At 44.7% G+C, this 17,042-nt stretch overlaps 1 long non-coding RNA gene across 1 annotated transcript; it reads right to left on the minus strand.

Moving 5' to 3' along the window:
- Positions 1–12,372: 12,372 nt before the first annotated feature.
- Positions 12,373–15,151, minus strand: LOC123177476 (uncharacterized). The gene is made up of 3 exons (XR_006488959.1): positions 14,850–15,151; positions 13,247–13,335; positions 12,373–12,745 (listed from the first exon to the last, which is right to left on the minus strand). It is a non-coding gene; the product is annotated as an uncharacterized lncRNA (long non-coding RNA).
- Between the last annotated feature and the right edge of the window lie 1,891 nt (positions 15,152–17,042).

A 17,042-nucleotide genomic window follows, 5' to 3' on the forward strand; every position in this document is an offset into this window, starting at 1 on the left:
ATATATGTTCTAGAAGTACATATATATACGACATCCTGATCAGCACCCAAAGTACATACTACGGTGATTGTGGGACATTGTACTAAAGATAGATTTTGTTGCCACCCTCATGAGCCTCCTCATTTTCGTGAAGAAACAGTAAGAATGAGCTCCAAGCTTGCATCCCGAGTTGTGTGGCAATCTCAATCCAATTTTGACCATGGAAATAAGTTCTACATAAACCAATCATACAGAGTATGTATGGACAGAAAATTTGGGCATGACTTATGCTAAAAAATTAAAACATTGAGTGTCCAAATTGTTCCTGGAAATTAATCAATGTTTCACAATATTGCAGAGACTCCTTTGAAGCCCTGTTAATGTACAATCTATATTGATGTGCATATAATCACCAACATCAATCTACAATCTAACATGAATCAAATTTAATTACCTGCACACTGCTTGAGCGCGAGTTGGACGAGGGATCGGTGGCCTCGGCTGAGGAGGAGTTGGCTACCGGCGGCGGTGCCCGCCCCCCGCTGCTGGGGGTGGCAATTGCGTTCGTTGAGCACGAAAGAGAGCCGTTGTGGACGAGGGTGCCGGCGGACGAGGACCCCACGGACAAGGGCGGCCTCGGCGAGGGGGACGCGATGGAGGACGGGGACCCCGCAGACGAGGGGAAGCCTCAGCGAGGAGGCGGGCGGGCCGCGACGGAGGATGGGGACCCCGCCGGCAGACGAGGGCTGCCGCGGTGAGGGGGCGGGTGTGGTGGAGGACGGGGGCAGCGAGGGGGTTGGGAGGCTGCTGTGGAGGACGTCCGCGTTGTAGGGCGGGCGCAGGCCACGACGGAGGAAGACAGAGGTTGTGTTTGCATCGATATCCATTTTAGGTATGTGACTGGCAGTTACAGTTGCGGGTACCGGCAGAAGTCTAACACGTCAACTAGCAACGGTGGGTACCAACCGAGTAGAGTTAAAGTTGCTGTGGCGAGCAGCACTTAGCACCCGCCAGCCCAAACTTGTAAATAAATAAGTATATAATTCTGTGGCGGGCACATATGACTACCCGCCGTTGTTATTACTATTTGCTGTGGTGGGCATCCGGAAAGACCCGCCACTAAACACTATCGGATCGTGTGCACACCCATGGAAACATATGGCAGGTCGTTGATTCTGCTCACCACTGCTTTGGCATTTTCAGTGGCGAGCAATTCCAGCTACCTGCCACTGCTAATTTTCCAAATTAGCTATGGCGGGTGACTCACCACACTCGCCATAACGTTCACCTATAAGCCCTTTCCCCAGTAGTGGGACCCCTACCCTCTCGCTCCAGGCCGTGGAGCGCTGATCATGCCTACAAACAGCGAGGACCGAGAGTGTTGCCCTCGACGTCGCGTGTAAAAGATAGGGAGTCGCCAGGACCATTCCAAGCCAGAGGCAAAGGAGCTTCGAGATAAGATCCAAGCTCGCCCGCCGATGGTGGAGAAATGCAACCGGAAGGCACCTAAGCTCCATGACGACGCCCTCAAGAGGGTGATAACGCAACGTGCCACTACCGTCAAGACCGAAGATACGATCAAGGGTTTTGACCAGAGTCTTGATGCGGGGAGAGAGACCACCTGGTACTTAGAGCTAGGCCACCACCCTTTCACCGCAAGATTTGTCATCTTTCCCCAATTGATCCGACGAAGATCATCGAGACGTGTCAGCCGAAGGCAGATCAAGAGGTGCGGGAGAAGATATGGCACCAATTATCAAGGCAGATCTAAAGGATCTGATGAGGGTCAATGGTAATTTGACTTGTAGTAGTGACGCTTTGCACTACTGTGTAGATCATTTTTCGGGAACACAGTTTGCGTATCATTTCATTGATAGGAAGAAGAGAACCAAAAGAACATAAAGGAGAGGGGGGCACCACACCTAGTGCTGGAAGAGCGGAGCAAAGAATACAACACATCGTAAAGCTCGTCTAGCTCGACCTCCAGCCAGGCAAGACGATGTGACGAGACACTGGTATGTCCATTTTGCATCATGTTTTCCTACTGTTATCTATGATGTTTTTATGCATAATAATTCTTTGTGGAGTAATTCTAATTCCTTTTCTCTCATAATATGAAAGGTATACACAAAGACGGAGAATTCCGGCAGCTGTAAATCTGGACCTCGAAAAGCTACGTCAGGCTACCTATTCTGCACAACTCCAAACAAGCTGAAACTTTACGGAGAATTTTTATGGAATAAATGAGGAATATTGGAGCAAATAAGTACCGGAGGGGGCCACCCTGGTGAGCACAAGACACCAGGGCGCGCCTGGGCCCCCAGGGCGCCCTGGTGGGTTGTGCTCATCCAGGCCCACCTTCGGTGGCCATCTTCTGGTATATAAGTCATTTTGACCTAGAAAAAAAAATCAAGAGAGGACTTTCGGGACGGAGCACTGCTGTCTCAAGGCAGAACTTGGGCAGGAGCACTTTTGCCCTCCGGGGGAGCGATTCCACCGGGGGAACCCCCCCCCCTCCCCCGAGGGGGAAATCATCGTCATCATCATCACCATCAACACCTTCAACAGCACCATCTCATCTCAAACCCTAGTTCATCTCTTGTGTTCAATCTTTTTACCGGAACTATAGATTGGTGCTTGTGGGTGACTAGTAGTGTTGATTACATCTTGTAGTTGATTACTATATGGTTTATTTGCTGGAAGATTATATGTTCAGATCCATTATGCTACTTAATACCCCTCTGATCTTGAGCATGATTATCATTTGTGAGTAGTTACTTTTGTTCTTGAGGTCACGAAAGAAATCTTGTTGCAAGTAATCATGTGAATTTTATATGTGTTTGATATTTGATGGTATGCATGTTGTGATTCCCTTAGTGGTGTCATGTGAACGTCGACTACATTACACTTCACCATATTTGGGCCTAAGGTAATGCATTGTGGAGTAATTATTAGATGATGGGTTGCTAGAGTGATAGAAGCTTAAACCCTAGTTTATGCGCAATTACGTAAGGGACCGATTGGATCCAAAAGTTTAATGCTATGGTTAGAATTTATTATTAATACTTTTCTCGTAGTTGCGGATGCTTGCGAGGGGGTTAATCATAAGTTGAGGTTTGTTCAAGTAAGAACATCACCTAAGCACCGGTCGACCCACATATCAAATTATCAAAGTAGCGAACATGAATCGAACCAACACGATGAAAGTGACTAGATGAAATTCCCGTGTACCCTCAAGAACGCTTTGCTTACGATAAGAGACCGTTTTGGCCTGTCCTTTGCCTCAAAAGGATTGGGCTATCTTGCTGCACTTTTGCTACTATTATCGTTACTTTCTCGTTACAAATTATCTTGCTATCAAACTACTCTGTTACTTACAATATCAGCACTTGCAGACATTACCTTGCTGAAAACCACTTATCATTTCCTTCTGCTCCTCGTTGGGTTCGATACTCATACTTATCGAAAAGAGCTACAATTGATCCCCTATACTTGTGGGTCATCAGACACATGGCACGTAGATCGCGTCACGGCCAACGTGAGGCACCTCCATCGTGCGACAATGACTCCAGGACAACGTATCCCCTACCTTAACCGCCTAGACGCCATGGAAGAAGCGTCGACTATGTCGTGCATTGCTACTTCTTGAGCTTGCGTTGGTTTCTCCCTTGAAGAGGAAAGGGTGATGCAGGAAAGTAGAGATAAGTATTTCCCTCGGTTTGAGAACTAATGTATCAATCCAGTAGGAGATAACGCACAAATCACCGAATGCCTGCACAAACAATCAAATAAGTTGCACCTAACGCGATAAAGGGGTTGTCAATCCCTTCACGGTTACTTGCAAAAGTGAGATCTGATATAGATAGGTAGACGATAAAGTAAATATTTTTTGTATTTTTGGTTTATAGATCGGAAACTAAAAGATTGCAAAATAGTAGATCGGAAACTTATATGATCAAAAATAGACCCGGGGGCCATACGTTTCACTAGAGACTTCTCTCACGATAACAAACAATACGGTGGGTGAACAAACTACTGCCGAACAATTGATAGAAAAGCGCAAAGTTATGGCGATATCTAAGGCAATGATTATGAATATAGGCATCACGTCCATGTCAAGTAGACCGTAACGATTATGTATCTACTACTATTAATCCACACATCGACCGCTATCCAGCATGCATCTATAGTATTAAGTTCATAAAGAACGGAGTAATGCATTAAGTAAGATGACATGATGTAGAGGAATTAACTTAAGCAATATGATGAAAACCCCATCTTTTTATCCTCGATGGCAACAATGCAATACGTGCCTTGCTGCCCCTACTGTCACTGGGAAAGGACATCGCAAGATTGAACCCAAAGCTAATCACTTCTCCCATTGCAAGAAAACCAATCGAGGTTGCCAAACGAAACCGATAGTTCGAAGAGAATTACAAAGATATCAAATCATGCATAAAAGAATTCAGAGGAGATTCAAATAATACTCATAGATAAGCTGACCATAAATCCATAATTCATCGGATCTCGGCAAACACACCGCAAAAAAGTATTACATCGAATAGATCTCCAAGAACATCGAGGAGAAAATGGTATTGAGAATCAAAGAGAGAGAAGAAGCCATCTAGCTACTAGCTATGGACCCGTAGGTCAATGGTAAATTACTCACGCTTCATCGAAAGGGCAATAGAGTTGATGTAGAAGCCCTCTGTGATCGAATCCCCCTCCGGCAGGGTGCCGAAAAAGGTCCCTAGATGGGATCTCACGGGTACAAAAGGTTGCGGCGGTGGAAAAGTGTTTTCGTGGATGCCTTTGGTGGTTTGGGGGATATATGGGAATATATAGGCGAAAGAATTATGTCAAGAGATGCACGAGGGGCCCACAAGGGTGGGGGCGCGCCCTACCCCCCTAGGCGCGCCCTCCGTCCTTGTCGCCTCCTCGTGGCTCCTCCAACTTCATCTCCAAGTCTTCTGGTTGTCTTCTGGTCCAAGAAAAATCATCGCGAAAGTTTTATTCCGTTTGGACTCTGTTGGGTATTCCTTTTCTGCGAAACACAAAAACAAGGAAAAAACAGGAACTTGCACTGGGCTCTAGGTTAATAGATTAGTCCCAAAAATAATATAAAATAGCATATTAATGCATATAAAACATCCAAAACAGATAATATAATAGCATGGAACAATAAAAAATTCTAAATACGTTGGAGACGTATCATGCATCGCGACCCGGATGCCCATAGATGGTACGCACACGATGAACCGATAAACATGAGCAATTCAAATTATGCGCAAGGATCCAAGTCATAATGGAAGCCACTATTCAACTAGCTTATCCTAGAGGGAGAGGCACTATTTTCACGGAATCAAATGGATGAGCGGGAATGTCCGCTGGCCAAAATCAAAATTGCTCAAACTTACTGTCTCAGAAGGGGAATGGGACTTTAGAGTAGGGAGTTGGGTCAAGATTAGACATGGGATAAGTCGTTTTATTCCCAATCTTTTGTTTGGTGCGTGATAGGAGTTATGTGTGAGAATTTGAGGAGAAATTGTACTCCCTTGTTTGGTTCATGGGAATTGGCATGGGACTAGACAAGAAAAGTTAGGATGAACGGTTAAGATTGACTAACTTAAACAATTCCCTTCCAACTCCCACCCCCTCCCCTGTTAATAAAACAGTGGGAGTTGGAGTATCCGATGCCTCTTTCCTTGTGAATTCCCAAACCCTCCAACCAAACAATAGATTTGAAGTCTCATGGCTCTAATTACCCCCAACCAAACACGCTGTCATACCCTCTTAATTCCCGTTCCTTAGTTGTGCTTCCCGCCAACCAAACAGGCTATAAGGGAGTTGGCCCCCTCAATTCCCAACACCTTCCCTCCTAAACTCCTATGCCCCCAACCATACAAGGGATTTTTAGTCTCCTACCCGCTTAATTCCCATTTCTTAGTTGTGCTCCCCCCCCCCCAATCAAATAGGTTGTACAATGCTAGATGCTTAGAAGGTGCTTACAAAAATAAATCAGATTTTTCTGAACCGATGCCTATATCCAAGTCTGCAAAATCTTGCATATTTTGGAGAGGATTAATGACGGGATCCCATCAGCACCATAATGTTGATTGACGACCTCAAATAAAGGGAAATCGCCCAAGACAGAAAAGAGATTATGTAGACAGTACTTCTTATGTTCTTCAAAAGGAAGTATATCATATTATAATGAACAAATCCCGTTCATGCAGGATTGTACTACCTTCTTTTCTACTAAAATAAAGGACGCCGATAAGTGGCAAACGTTCGGGTTTACTGGAGTCCGGTCCGAACTAGTTGTTCGGAGCTGGAGCATCACGTGCCGAACAAAAGTGTTCGGGCAGTCAATCATAAGTCCCGAACGCCTGCACAAGCCCCAATAACCAGGCGGTGACCCCGGTCCTACCAGACGCTGGATCCAACTGGCCGTCCCCTACCTCTCTCGATCCAAGGATCTATTTCCCCTGCCTGCCACTCCATCGTTCCCCTTCCCCCCGCCCCTCCATTGTTGCCCTGCCCCTACCCAGTGGAAGTTGCCATGGCAAGATCCGACGAGAAGTAGGCCAGATCTGGGGTAATTGCAGGTTAGTTGTGGCCGCTGACGAGCCTTCCCTTGCCCCCTCACTCCTAATCTGCCCCCCGTCTCCCGTTAGTACCATACAAATCTTGCCATGTTACTCATCCATAGAGCTTCTGTTTCTGCCATCAACTACTTACCCTGGTTTGCAAAAAAGAGCATGCATGATGAATACAATGAAAAAATCAAGTTCGTACTGCTACACAAATTGTTGCCAATTCTGTTTTGGTGTTCTTGCCATCTTCCTAATATATTTAGTGAAAAGGTAGAATGTACTACACATAGGAGAAAAAAGTAGTAGCCTTACTGTATTGTTGCCATGCGAATGATTGTGGTTGCTACAGAGGCTACTGATTATAAATTTTGGACATGTGTATGATGATGGTTGTTAGCATATAAATGATGCTGGAAGAACTTGCTAGGGGAAGCAAAAGTTTGAGTTGAAACTAGGTGTGCACTGATGGAGATTGCCATGCTTGTGATGCTAATGTTGCCATGTACAAGTGTTGATGTTGCCATGTGTGTGGTGCTAATATTGCCATGATCTAGTCAACTGTTGCCATGTGTGGACAACTGACATTGCCATGTGTGCGTTGCTAATATTGCCATGATATAGTGAATGCTGACATGTGTGGACAACTGACATTGTCATGTGTGTGCTGCTAATATTGCCATGTGTGTGCTGCTAACATTGCCATGATCTAGTCAAATGTTGCCATGTGTGGACAACTGATATTGCCATGTGTGTGCTGATAACATTGCCATGATCTAGTCAAATGTTGCCATGTGTGGACAACTGATGTTGCCATCTGTGTGCTGCTAATATTGCCATGATATAGTGAATGTTGCCATATGTGGACTACTGACAGTGACACGTGTGTGCTGCTAATATTGCCACGTTTTACTGAAAACATAGAAAAATGTTTTAACGATATGTTTTCGCATATATTTGAAGGGGGGAAACAAAAAGGCATTCATTAGGAGGATGGACCAAACAAATGGAGGGAACCCCTGGTTCTATGGCTCACTGCAAATGACACCATGGGGTGTGCAGGATTATGAGGATCTAAACTCAAATGGACCTTTGCTACCACTGCTGCAACAGTACATGGACAAAGGTACTTGATATGCATAAAAATACATTAAGAAAAGAATTTAGAAAAAAGAACTTCCGTGCGGACGAAAATCTGATTCACTATAAATAAAATGCAGGTGGTTTGTACGCATCCACATCTGCCATGGGGTACGGGACAAACGTACAAGGAATGCCTAGTGGAAGCACACAAGCAATACAACAGCAGCAGTTCCCAATGGCACTGTGTGGTGAGTTTGGAATTTTAAAGAACAATGCATGTTGTAAGTAAGAAAAAGGCAGGGGCGTAGGCAAGAAAACTTACAGTTTTAAGAAAAATGCAGGAACAGAGGATGATGCCGTGGGGAGGACAATGGTGAGAGCAACGCCTGCATCATCATACGCATGTGAACGGTCTATAACATACCTAACTTGCCATACGAATGTGGATGCACTTGACATCTTTGTGGGAAAAAAGAAGAAGCTATATTACAATGTATTTCCCAAAAAAAGAGAATACAATGAAGTACATTAATGGAAGTTGCCATGTGTTGGACGTACGACTTGTCATGGGCATAAATATAAGAATAATGAGAAATGTGAATTCTGTACTTGTAAATTGCAGGGCCTTGTACTTCGCACCAAGGGGCAGCGACTGCCAGGTCTACTTCACTTTCACACGAACAACAGACCTATCAGTCAAGCAAACAAGGACCGCTTGTTATCAACATGGCAGGCACGTCAAGTACTACTGGATATGACACTGTTGAGACTGAAGTAAGCAACCCAGGATCTGATGATGGAAACTCTGATGCAGAGAGAGGGGACGAACCTGATGGTGAAGATCAACAAGAGCCGATTGAGGACGAGATGCAGTCAATAATGGCGCCGCCGGCAGCACCGTATGAGCGGATGAGATTTGCTACATTTGAAGATGCAAGGGAGTACTATCAGCGTTATGCAAAATACCATGGCTTTGCTATATATACAGATCATTGCAGAATTCTTAAGTCAACTGGAGAGTACAACCGAGCAGGGATGAGGTGTCACAAGTCTAGGACAGACAAACAAAAAAAAGGGGGTGATGGTCCAGCAGTCCCGGAACGCAGACGAGATGTTTTGGTGACAACAAACTGTCCTGCCCGTATGAAGCTAAACGTGGAAGGGGCTTGGTGGGTGGTAACAAAATATGTTGGGCACCACAACCATGACATGATAAAGAAATTTGACCTTGTGAAGTTTCTGAGCGCTCACCGTGGGTTCACCCCGCAAGAGGAACAGTTCGTGAAGTTGGTGCATGACTGCAACCTCCAGCCTGGGAGAATGGTGCACATCCTGTCAATGATTCACAGCAAAAGCGGCAAGCTAAGCAGCCTGCCATACCTGCCTTCAGATGTGGTAAATCTGGTAGCAAAGTATCACAGGGAAAGTCAATTATCAGACATGGACGACACAATTGCATACTTCATGCAGAAGGAGAAAGAAGATCCAGATTTCTTCTACAGAATAAAACTGGATGATGAGCACCGCGTTGTGAACATGTACTGGATAGATGATGCAGCGCGCAGGTCTTAGAGGCACTTTCGTGACTGTGTGTCGTTCGATACGACGTATCTAACTAACATGTACAAGATGCCGTGCTGTCCATTCATTGGGATAAACAACCATAACCAGTCGCTGCAGTTTGGATGCGGTTTTGTTCGCAACGAGGATACGAGCAGCTATGTTCGGCTGTTCAAAACATTTCTGGAATGCATGGGCGGCCTCGCGCCAATGAACATGATAACAGACCAAGATTTCGGGATGCGTGGAGGCATTGAGGACGTGTTCCCAACAACCATACACAGGCACTGCAGGTGGCATGTCATAAAAAAGGCGGAAGAGACATTAGGCCCCTTCTTTGCTGAAAGGCCGGACCTCCACAAAGCATTTGAGTTATGTGTTGACCACAGCTTAACCCCAGATGAGTTCAAACAAGCTGGAACGCAATGATAGAAAAGCACCAAGTCCATGACAATGAGACCCTACAAAACCTTTGGAATAAGAGAAAATTCTGGGTGCCAGCTTATTTTATGCAGTGTTTATACCCCTTCCTGCAGACTACCCAACGCAGTGAGGGGTTTAACGCTGTTATAAAAAGGTATGTGAACCCTAGCAATTCAATTCTCAGATTTGTCAAGCAGTACAGCGCGATACAACAAAAAATTCTAGGCGCAGAGCTACAACAGTTGGCGAACACAGCACTCAAAAACCCCCAGCTATACTCATGTAATCCGTTGGAGAGACAGATGATGAGAATTTACACACGGCAAATTTTCTATAGGTTAGTGTCTTTCTTCGAAAGCGTATGTGAATTTCACTGATATTGGAAAGCAATATATTGATCTTGCCATGCATAGAAACAAGTCAAAAAATTAACTTGCCATGCATGTGGTAGTTATATTTGCCGTACACGTAGTGCTTGGCCTTGTAAATGAATGCATTGTTCTGAGAATGCAAAACAGTTGATGCACTAAACTTGCCATGCACATGGTAGTGTTGGTGCCATGCATGTGTCAGTGAAGTTGCCAGAGTAGTGACGACCGATGTCGCAAAATGCTAATCTACGAAGAAAATGTCATGCATAGTACAATGAACTTGTCGTGCATAGTACAATGAACTTGTCATGCATAGTACAATGAACTTGCCATGCATAGTACAATAATCTTGCCAGTCAGGTGGAACTTAAAAAAGATGACATGCATTTGTGAAAAGTTAAAATGCTGACATGTTTATACAACTGAAAAAATTGCCATGTAGTAGCAGCTAACTAAAGGTATTTCCTTGCAGGTTCCAACATGAGCTAAAACTGTGCAGCGGGTACACTGTGCTTAGAATTAACGATTACAATTACAAAGTGTGCACGCTGCGAGACCTGTCCGACTCGGAATGAGGACCCGGACAAGGGCAGAAACTACATGGTGACAGCAGACATAGCGAATGGTGTGTACTACTGTCAATGTTGCAAGTTTGAAAGAGATGGGATGCTCTGCTGCCATGTACTAAGGGTGATGGACTTCAGTGTTGTAAAAAAAGTGCCAGATCGGTACATACTTGAGCGATGGACTTGGAATGCTGATGAAGCACTTTGCCCCCACGGCGCCCAAGAAGTGCTCGCGGTGCATGAAGATGGTCCGAACACAAGTATGGACATAGTGAGGCATATGGTAATGACAAGAAGATTTGCACACATAGCAGACGACGCATGCAAGCATGACGAAATGACCAGGGCAGTAGAGAGGCACACGAAAGCATTGGAAAGGGAATTAGAGACAATCAAGAAGAGGATGGCAGAGGAAGCTCTACATCGATTCCCCAAAAAGACCAAAACTGCTACAACTACATCAACCGGGCCATCAACAGATAACTCTGAGGTAGGATCTGGCGCGTCAAACACGCGCACACACGTCCAGAACCCTCCCAGGACAGTCACAAAAGGGCGACCGAAGCAGATTAGGTACAAATCAGCACTTGAGATCCAGGCCAAACACAAAAAGAGTGCAAAGAAAGCAGTTACAGAAGAGTAGTGTCCATGGATGTGCATGTGGAACAATCTGAATCGTGGGGATTTTGAATGGTGGTATGCACTAAAATGAAAAATTTGTGATGAAGAAATGGTAAGCTTGCCATGTATGTAAAACTGAATGTTGCCAGTATGTGACACAAAACTAGTTTGACAGCAAGCAAGCGGCAAAGAGTTTTTTGTAGAGGAAAAAGAACATTGATATGTAACAATATTGGCTGTGGAATGACCAGTTGAAGGTGTTGCTATAGATTTAGTGAAAATAGGCATCAGTTAGAATTATTGAACACATGGTTTTAAGAAAATTGCCACTACAGTGCATGAAAAAATAGTGTGGCAATGGTAAATTTGAGCGTGCCAAACGGTGCATTTTTATGCGAAAAAAATGAACAGGGACAAAGTTACCACCTCGCGTCAACTGAAGTTGCCACCTCGCATCAACTAAAGTTGCCACCTCCAGTCAACTGAAGTTGCCACCTCGCGTCAACTAAAGTTGCCACCTCGCGTCAAATGAAGTTTCCATGTAAAAAATGTTTCGGATGAAATGCTTAAAAATCTGAATGTTCGGATTTAATCGGGGTACAAAAGTTATGTAGTTTGGACACTATGAACTTCAGAAGACTACAAAAATACAATAAACTTCGTAAGACAAACACAGTCGTAGGAACTTGTATGATGGTGCACACAAAGATGAGTTTTTTGTTATGGAAGAAATAGTAGTTAAAAATGTCATACGTACGGAAAATGAAAAAATTGCCAAATTTATGCATAAAAACTGATATGTCATCAAGCAAAGCGACGAAAAATGCTTTTGGGTAGGGGTGGTGGGGGTGTCATTTTGATGTGTGACAGTAGTTGCCATGGAATGACCAATTCATCAAATTTGCTTCCCGATTTAGATGTTAGCTATCTTTTAGAAATTGCTGCACCTGTGGTTTTAAAAAAGTTGCCACTATTTTGCATGAACATGTATCTTGTTTGGAACAAAACAAAATTGGTAACAGTTAAATTGAAAGAAGCTTGTTGAACATAGTATATATTGAAAGGTAACAAGAAAAAAAGAGGTATACCAGGGGTTGGGGTAGTAGAAAATGCGTTACGGTTTAACCAGCAAAGAGTGACGAACATTTGACCTTAAAAATAATATATGTTGGAAAATACAAAATATATTAGGTTTTTGACACACACACGCCATACAGTCGCTACAGCGTACACACACAGAATAGGACGACAAAACACGTAAAAGTCGAGGTTAATTAGGTAGCAGAACCTTACATTCATCCGAACAAACACAAATGTAAGTGCTGAAAATAAAAGAGGAAAGCTTGGTTCATGACGTATTCAGCAGTATCTCTTCACAGCACCCTCGACCCATTCCTTTGCGCCACCCCGCTTGTTGAAATCAGAATTTGTCACCCAATTCCACAGGTAGATTTTCCTCAACTCTGACACAATTTCCTTGTTGAGTCTTGGTACCTTCCTTCCTTCCCACTTAGCAAGGCACTCCAGGAGGTAGATGCCGCAGTTACGACTGATTTGAACAGTAAGAAACAAAATGTAAAGGTGTTATTTAATTCAACATTTGAACTTCTTAAAGAGAAAACACTGACCAAAATAGTATAGTTTACATTAAATTATGATTGGAGAAATGCCATGGGGGGGTGGGTGGGTGGTGACTTGAATGAAGGTGGTGTGGGGAGAAATCTGGTGGGCAACATGAAGTTGCCATATCAAAACTAGATGAATTGCCATTTGGCAAACAATAAAGTTGCCATTGTAGAAACTGAATAAGTTGCCATGGCAAAGGTGAAAATGACAAACATAAGGACAAACATGGAAGCTTACAAGTAATATGAAAAAAATGAAACTAGAAGATACCCAATTATGAAAAGCTATAAGATAAAAAAGAAGTTGTTAATGTGTACACCAACAGGATAGACATATCAATTGCAGTCTAGAAGACTGAGGAGCCTGAACGAAAAATGACATGGAGATAAAATTTGGGGTGTAAATGAAAGAAAGAAACTCTTACGTTGCCCCCTGCTTCACCGTCTTGATGTACTCAATAGGAAAATCCCTGATCTGCACCTCAGAACCCTCATAATGACGCAACCAGGTTTGCTTTAAGTTTTCAACAAAAAACTCTATGTGAGACAATGACAGTATGTGAGACGATTCCAAGTAAATGATAGTGACTTCCACTAAGACCTTGATGGCATGGAAACTAAATGAGCACACGATGGAGGTGAACTGTAGTAAAAATGATGTAATGTGCATTAAACTGAATTTTCCATGGCAAAATCACTTTAAAAATTGCCATCGTAAAAGAAAATGTTGTCATCTTGAACAAAAGAAACTTGCCATGGGCACTGAACTAACTTTACCGGCAAATATCTACTAAATTTTCCATGGCAAAATCACTTTAAACATTGCGATGCTAAAAACTTGCCCTGGTTTACGAACTAAATTTGCCATGGCCACTTTAGGACACAAAGTAATTTATCTTGTCCTAAAAATCTTGCCATGTTATCTAGACAAAAGTGTGAAATTCCTAGAAAGAGTGCTTGTAAATATGCATGTATACTGGGCATGGAATAAAAGACTCAAAATAAGTTTCCCATGTCAATACATCTTAAGTTTGCAAATAATAGCAGGAAAACAACGCATATTGAAGTTTTGCATGGCAAACTTGTTCTTGAGCTACCAATAAGACGACGTCTTAAAGAATTGCCATGGCAAATATCACATTACAGAGAAATTAAAAGCAATGGACAGCCATTCAAGGGAACAAAACAACTACTTCCCATATAAATTTTTAGATCAGATGAAAAACCCCATCGAAAACACCATGAAAAGAAAACAAATAGATTCCCATATACACTGCGAAATACGTGATGCATCTGATCCACGAACAAAGTGTGGCCAAACTAAAAAAACCATCTCATCTCTGCCTCATTCTTCGGCCATGGTATTAAATTGACATCCTTAATTGAAAACTACATTTTGCATTGGCAAAAAGTGAAGACAAGCCATTTCTGTCAGTTGCCATGTGATCATGGCAAGTAAAATTTGCCATTGTGTTGGGTAAAAAGCATGGTAATACTGTTTTGCCATGAGAAAATATGGGGGAAACTCCAAGCACTTGCCATGTGACAGCTATAGACAAAAGTCCACAAAATTGCCATGATGGAAGAACATAGTTGTTGAGCAAATTGCCATGGGCTTGAAAAAAATGGCCTACTGCCCACATCTAAATTGGACAGAACTTTATGCCATAGTAAGTACATATAAACAGTTACAGTTGAAACTGTGATTCATGAAGTCACCAAAAAATGGCAATAGTTATCAGATCTCAACACGCTGCAGTAGAAACTAACACGAAATCAACATGTATATGAACTGCTGGACGCGTAGAACCTACTCGAGCACAATAATCGTGCAGTGAACAACAGATTGGTAACTACAGAACCATGGAAATGTCTGAAATGCGACGCGCGGTGAGCCTATGAACTGGGTGGAGCGTCAAATTACAGCAAAAATATGTGTGGTAAAAAGATCACTCCGCAGCAAAGCGGAGCGGGCTACGCCGTTGTTAGAAGGGGGGTGGATAGATGACCAAATCTGCGAAAACGCACCTCCGTTCGCAGAAGAACTGCCGACGCCGCCGGTGACGACGATGTGTGGACACCGCCGGTGACGATGCAGATGCAGAAATCCGCCGACCAACAGCACCTCCCGTAGCCGACCTCGGCAGACCAGTGACCGTGGCCGGTTCAGGAGCAGCTTGAATCCCTCGTTGTCGCGAGGCCGCTCGACGCCGGATCGATTATGGGAGGACAACAAACGCCGGCGGCGGGACAGAATTGAGCACCTCCGAGGGGGCCACCACGGCAGACGGCGCTAGATTGGGGAGTGGAGGGGATTTGCGATGCGGAGATGACGGGATGGAGTGAGTAAGTGCGGGTGGTTGAGCAACGGCAGGCGAGTGAATGAAGGGGAAACTGGCAACGGAGGTGTAGTTGACGATGGTGGAGGCGTTCGGGGCGAGCGTCGGTTAGCCCGAACGTGCGGCGCTGTCCTACGTGGCAGAAACGTTGTGCCAAGATTCGCGCTGGCGAACTAACGGCGATGGACGCGTTCGGACCGAACGACGAAAACGTGGTGCGTTCGGGAATTATTGATTCCGTTCTTTTATCCATCGTCATCCAACGAGCGAATGTGGCCTGCCGATCCGCTAGCAAGGCCCAGCCCACGGGCAGAACGCCACTCCCTTTAAGCCAAGTTGGTTTTTTTTCTCTCTCGCCTAAAAATGGAAAAGGTTGGTTTTCTCTCCATGTCCTTTTTCTTAATTTTCGTGATTAAAGTCTGTAGAGATTTTATAAAATTGTGATTTTTTATTCCATGATTTTTTTAATTATGGTGGAAGTATTTTTAAAATCCATAAATAAATTAAAATCCCACAACATTTTTCGAATTCATGAACTTTTTCAAAATTCTCAAAAACTGGTAAACGTGTTTTCCCAAGTTATGATATGCTAGTTTTCAAATGAGATCTGTGTAGGTGTCGGTACTGTTGGGAATCGTAGCATAATTTTAAAATTTTCCTACGCTCACCAAGATGCATCTATGGAGTCTACTAGCAACGAGGGGAAAGGAGTGCATCTACATACCCTTGTAGATCGCGAGCGGAAGCGTTCCAATGAACGTGGATGACGGAGTCGTACTCGCCGTGATCCAAATCACCGATGACCGAGTGCCGAACGGACGGCACCTCCGCGTTCAACACACGTACGGTGCAGCGACGTCTCCTCCTTCTTGATCCAGCAAGGGGGGAGGAGAGGTTGATGGAGATCCAACAGCACGACGGCGTGGTGGTGGATGTAGCGGGTCTCCGGCAGGGCTTCGCAAGCTTCTGCGAGAGAGAGAGAGTGAGGTGTTCAGGGGAGGAGGGAGGCGCCCAAGGCTTTTATCTTGCTGCCCTCCCTTCCCCCCACTATATATAGGGCCAAGGGAGAGGGGGGGGCGCAGCCTTGCCCCTTCCTCCAAGGAAGGGTGCGGCCAGGGGGGAGTCCTTCCCCCCCAAGGCACCTCGGAGGTGCCTTCCCCTTTAGGACTCTCCCCTTTTTCTTATCTCTTGCGCATGGGCCTCTTGGGGCTGGTGCCCTTGGCCCATATAGGCCAAGGCACACCCCTTACAGCCCATGTGGCCCCCCGGGGCTGGTGGACCCCCTTGGTGGACCCCCGGACCCCTTTCGGCACTCCCGGTACAATACCGATAAAGCGCGAAACTTTTCCAGCGACCAAAATAAGACTTCCCATATATAAATCTTTACCTCCGGACCATTCCGGAACCTCTCGTGACGTCTGGGATCTCATCCGGGACTCCGAACAACTTTCGGGTTTCCGCATACATATATCTCTACAACCCTAGCGTCACCGGACCTTAAGTGTGTAGACCCTACGGGTTCGGGAGACATGCAGACATGACCGAGACGCCTCTCCGGTCAATAACTAACAGCGGGATCTGGATACCCATGTTGGCTCCCACATGTTCCACGATGATCTCATCGGATGAACCACGGTGTCGAGGATTCAATCAATCCGTATGCAATTCCCTTTGTCAATCGGTATGTTACTTGCCCGAGATTCGATCGTCGGTATCCCAATACCTAGTTCAATCTCGTTACCGGCAAGTCTCTTTACTCGTACCGCCATGCATGATCCCGTGACTAACGCCTTAGTCACATTGAGCTCATTATGATGATGCATTACCGAGTGGGCCCAGAGATACCTCTCCGTTTACACGGAGTGACAAATCCCAGTCTCGA

This window comes from Triticum aestivum, chromosome 1D (assembly GCF_018294505.1).
Source record: "Triticum aestivum cultivar Chinese Spring chromosome 1D, IWGSC CS RefSeq v2.1, whole genome shotgun sequence".
NCBI lineage: Eukaryota > Viridiplantae > Streptophyta > Magnoliopsida > Poales > Poaceae > Triticum > Triticum aestivum.